The following is a 6,000-nucleotide window of genomic DNA, read 5'->3' as shown; positions in this document are numbered from 1 at the left end:
TAAATCAATGCATCAGTAAATGAAATACTGGATAGTGGAATACTGAATGGCATTTTACCTGCTACTATATTCCCAGAGTCCATTGGAACTACACCAGCTGCAACACAGAGAAATATGGAATCACTGGAAAGGATAGCAATGTCACCAAAATCACAGGATACAATCACATTACTTCAATACAATACACAATACCATTCTCAATTGAAAATGTGAATTGAAATGCCGTCTGGTGTTAGCGAGACAAGCAATCACTGGCAGTACATACATTTTACATCCACGGAGGCTCCTTAACATTAAATATAACCAACTTCATGCCAAAATAGCTAACAAACCTTCTTGATCTATGAATAGAGGTTTCCCCTTAGCATTTCGCTTGTGGCCACGCTGGCAAGGCCGTACCGCAGGTGGCTCAGTAGGGGTCTGGGTAGAGTACGAAGTAGCTGCACCTGCTGCACTTTCAATATAGATGTCCCCAAGGACCATTACAGCTTCCAAAAGCTCTTTATTACAGTGGCCTGCCATTTATATAGACAGACCAACAGACAGAGTGACAGACAGATACAGACTGTGTGTGTGTGTGTGTTTGTGTGTGGGTGTGTCAGAGAGAGAAAGAGAGAGAAAACACGAGGGAGAGAGAGGTGACGGAGGGTAAGAGAGTGAGGACAAAATTTGGGAAAAGAGAAACTGAAGAAGTTGGGAGAGGTTGAGAATGGAACAGAGTAAAAAAAAAAGAAGAGAGAAGAATGGCTCTTAAAAGAGCCGTTGGTCACACTTTTAAAGAGGACGACTGTAGGGTTGGATGAGGTAGGTGTGATTGGGAGTTGAAGGAGTTTGGAATGCTGCAAAGTAAAGGAAGGTTGAATTAGACAAAAAAAATGGTCACAGACACTAAATACACCTTAGCCCTTGTGTAGTAGGCTACACCTGTTCAGATGATGATATACTGGAGTGAACACTAAACATGGAAGAAAGGCAATTTCATTTAAATGATAATGGTCATAATTTGACATACTATACATGACGTACAGGCGCGAGAGATCACTTCCGGCGCTTTCCGGTGCTTGCGCAGACCGAAGAAAACTATCCCTGTTGGAGCCATTATGTTAATTTGTATTTTTTGTTTGTTACACTAGAGGGCGTATTAGTATGTGAGTATATTTAAAGTGATAATGAGTTACAGGTGGTGGGATTGAAGGTCAAACAAACTTTTTGGACTGTGCCGTGACTGTGCTTATTCATGGGTTTCATCCGGTCCCTTTCCACAGGTGTATAAAATCAAGCACCTAGATTATGGATGCAGACTGCATTGTGCTTGATTAATACACCTGTGGAAAGGGACCGGATGAAATCCATGAATACCAAACAGTTGTTAGCAATAAGTCAAAGTATTGAGTATAATTTGTGTGTTTTTTTTTTGTTATTTGCGATGCCAAAAAAAAGGGACAATAAATGGATTTGGCATATCCGAATACTCAAAAGGTATGGACAATGAATATTTAAAGCACGCGTCAGAAACAGACTAAGCAATCTGCGTCCCTACATTTTAAGTCAAAAAAGTTTGACCGAATGAGCCTGGATTAGCCTTACAGCGATTGAAGCAGATCGAATTGGACGACTACAGGAAAAGTCAGCTGATCTGATGTCGGATGATGCTCATTCATGACGGTTTCGTTTGATGGATTTATTGTGGATTATTGCTTGGATTGACCGCGGATTTCGAAGGACAACAAACCGGCACGTGCAAAAGAAAACAGCGCACACGAACACCAAAGTCTTCAGCAGCCATATCACCCTGTAGTCCAAGACCAGTTGCCCACTGAAGCTAAGCAGGGCTGAGCCTGGTTAGTACCTGGATGGGAGACCTCCTGAGAAAACCTGGTTGCTGCTGGAAGAGGTGTTAGTGAGGCCAGCAGGGGGTGCTCAACCTGTGGTCTGTGTGGGTCCTAATGCCCCAGTATAGTGACGGGGACACTATACTGCCAAAAAGAGCACCGTCCTTCGGATGAGACGTTAAACCGAGGTCCTGACTCTCTGTGGTCATTAAAAATCCCAGGATGTCCTTCGAAAAAGAGTTGGGGTGTAACCCCGGCATCCTGGCCAAATTTGCCCCTTGGCCTCTGTCCATCATGGCCTCCTAATCATCCCCATATACTGATTGGCTTCATCACTGTCTCCTCTCCACCAGTAAGCTGGTGTGTGGTGGGCGTTCTGGCGCAATATGGCTGCCGTCGCATCATCCAAGTGGATGCTGCACATTGGTGGTGGTTGAGGAGATTCCCCCATCTATGTAAAGCGCTTTGAGGTCTCAGAAAAAGCGCTATATAAATGTAACGAATTATTATTATTATAATTATTATTCAACGTATATGGAACTGAGGTATGAAAGCGCTTTCAATTGAGCGGGGGTTGAATGGCCATATATAAAACAGTGTGCACACAAACAAACAAAGACAAATCCAATGCGCATTGGTGGTAAAAACAAAACAGAAAAAACAAAAAACGAAGATTTGAACTGTTTGTGAAACGAAGAACTGAACTGTTTGTGAAATGCTTGTGTTTGCCCGTGTTTATTCTTTGATGTTTTTGTTGTAAAATTTGCAGTGAGTAAAGGTTTAAAATGGCGGATGAAGATGAGTTTCGTGGTTCTGAAATCGAGCAAAATGGGGCTCAGATTCAGAAAGCAGAGGGTGAAAATGTTGAATTGTCTGTACGAAAACGAGAGGTTAAGCTTACTGCAAAAGGGTTAATGGCAAAACTCGATGTTTTACAGAAACAAAGAAAGTCAAAATTTGACAAAGCATCCCAAATGAAAGAGACAATACAAGAGTTAATGGGTAATAGAGAATATGAAAATGAGGTCAAAGGTATGTTTGAAAAGTTTGAAACGCAGTGCAAAGAAGCAAAAGAGGCACACGAGTCTTTGATTGTTTTATTGCCTGATGAAGAGAAAGACCGACATGAAACATGGTTCAAAGCAAAAATGATATGGGTTGTGGAATTCAGCACTGTGGTATATAAATGGTTGGAGAAGCTACATGAGGAATGTGATCGTGCTGCCAGCGAAATTGAACCCAATGATAGCATTTCAAATGTTGAAACACGGGTTAGCGGTCGCACTTCAAGCCACAAAAGTAGCCGCCACAGTTCGTGCTCCAGCAAATCTAATGCCTCTGTGCATCATGCACGTATTCAGCTTGAAGCAGAAAAAGCCGCTCTTGTCGCTCAAGCTGAGTCTTTAAAAGTTAAGCATGATATTGAGCAACAGTTGGAAATGTTACAGAAGCGTAAGGAACGAACCGATATTGATGCAAAAATCGCCGCATCCAATGCAAAGATATCTGTGCTCAGGACTTATGAACAAGCAAACAGCATCGCTACAGATGGGATGGAATCCTATGTCGGCAAACAGGCAAAACGAGCAACTGCATCTCTTCATCCAGATGTTGAGAGACCGGCAAGGTCTATTTTGCAAAGCAGCGTAGGTGCTACCTCACCACCAACAACATCTCATTTACAGCAACCTGCATCTTCAAGACCCAGAATAGACGATAGAAGATCTGATTTCGCACCGAGTATGCTCCAAAAGCATCAAGAAATAACAGAGTTGTTAATTCAGCATCAAAAGTCTCAACATTTACCACCACGTGAGATTCCAGTGTTTGAAGGGGATCCATTGCAATTAAATTTGTTCACTAAAGCTTTTAAACATTGTGTGGAGGAAAAAACAACAAACAAGGGTGATTGCTTGTATTTCCTTGAAAGATACACAAGAGGACGCCCAAGAGAAATTGTTCGTAGCTGTATGAATATGGCACCTGAAAGAGGTTATGATACAGCTAAAACTATGCTTAAACAGCAGTTTGGAGAAGATTATTTTGTTTCTGCTGCATATATGGAGAAGGTGCTTGGATGGCCCATGATCAGGTATGAAGATACCACAGCTCTTCAAGATTATGCACTCTTTTTACGTGGGTGTTGCAATGCTATGGCAGATCTAGAGTACATGCAAGAACTGGACATGCCAACAAACATGCGAACAGTAATTCTAAAGCTTCCCTTTAAACTCAGAGAAAAGTGGAGAACAGCTGCATGTGATATCATGGAAAGACAGAAAAGAAGAGTCAAATTTAGTGATGTTGTCAACTTCATTGAATACCAAGTTAAAATCATTTCTGATCCAATATTTGGGTCCATTCAACATGTAGAGATGAAAACAACTGGTAAACCGAAGGATATCTACAAATGGAAGTCACAATCCCAGTCAAAGCCAAAGTTAAAAGGGGATAGTTTTGCTACCAATGTTACCAACGTTAACAAACCCATTGTTGGTAAAATCCAAAGGGTAAATGCTGAACATCCAATCAGGCAATTCAAGAGTAACTCCACCACTTGTTTGTTTTGTTCACAAGGTCATTCTTTGGAAGAATGTAAAGAATTTGAGAAGAAGAAACATAGGGAAAAAGTAAACTTTATAAAGGAAAAAGCTGTCTGTTTTGGTTGCTTGCATGTTGGCCACATGAGCAAAGAATGTAAAAGGCGCTTAACTTGCAAAGTGTGCAACCAGAAACATCCCAGTGTACTTCACATTCATTTCAAGGAGCTCAAGGTTGATAAAGCTGTCAACACAAACTATGAACAGTATGTAGAACCAACTATCAACAACACGCTGGTACCTGCCCAAACATGTGGTCATATAGGGGCCGGGAGTGGCAGTGGTATCTTACCTATCCTTCCAGTCCAAGTAAAGTCTGCAAGGGGCAACCAAGTTGTTCAGACCTATGCATTTCTGGACACAGGCAGTACTTCTACTTTTTGTTCAGAAAGTTTGATGAGGAAGCTGCACCTAAATGGACGAAAGACAAAAATTTGTTTGCTTACAATGAGTCCCAAAACAACAGTCTCAAGCTATGTGGTAAACAACTTGGAGATTTCAAGTCTTGATGGTAATACTTTTTATGAATTACCAGACGTGTACACACAGAAACAAATGCCTGTAAAACCAAACTAACATGGTCAATCAGGAAGACCTAACCAAGTGGCCATATCTTCATGGTATTCACATTCCGCACATTCAAGCTGAAGTGGAGTTGTTGATAGGTACCAACGCCTCCAAATTACTTGAACCGTGGGAAGTAGTAAATAGTCAGGGAGATGGTCCCTATGCCATACGAACCCTATTGGGGTGGGTCGTCAATGGTTCTCTAGGCAGTTATCAAAATGAACAACATACTGCTAGAGTAAATAGGATCTCTGTTGAAACCTTGGAGTTGCTATTGGAAAAGCAATACCAGCATGATTTCAATGAAAAAATGTCAGAGGACAAAGAAGAAATGTCCAGAGAGGAGGCAAAGTTCATGGAAATCATGGAGAAATCTGTGAGCTTCAAAGATGGACATTATAGTTTGAAGCTACCTTTCAAAAACAAAGATGTTGTTATGTCTAACAATCTAAACATTGCCAAACAGCGTCTTGTGGGGATAAAAAGAAAGTTTGAAAGGAATGTAAAATTTCAACAAGAATATACAGACTTTGTCAACGATATGATTATCCAAGGCTATGCTGAGAAAGTACCAGAGCATCAATTGGATCGATGTGACGGTAAAGTTTGGTACATTCCACATCATGGTGTGTACCACCCTCGTAAAGCCAAGTTACGAGTGGTATTTGACTGTGGAGCAAAATACCAAGGTACATCTTTAAACGATCAACTACTACAAGGCCCAAACCTCACAAGCTCTTTAATTGGAGTTCTTCTGAGGTTCAGACAGGAACTTGTTGCTTTCATGACTGACATTAGAGCAATGTTTTACCAAGTCAAAGTGAGAGAGGAAGACAAAGACTTTCTTCGCTTCCTGTGGTGGACAGGTGGAGATGTTACCCAGGGTGTTGCTGTCTTCCGAATGACTGTTCATTTATTTGGAGCAGTTTCATCCCCGAGTTGTGCATGTTTCGCTCTCAGGAGAACTGCAAAAGACAATCAACACTGCTTTAATGAAGAGG

Source organism: Leuciscus leuciscus (genome assembly GCF_965113295.1).
Source record: "Leuciscus leuciscus genome assembly, chromosome: 1".
Taxonomy (NCBI): Eukaryota; Metazoa; Chordata; class Actinopteri; order Cypriniformes; family Leuciscidae; genus Leuciscus; species Leuciscus leuciscus.
The sequence above is the reverse complement of the archived record's forward strand: the minus strand, read 5'-3'. Positions refer to the sequence as shown.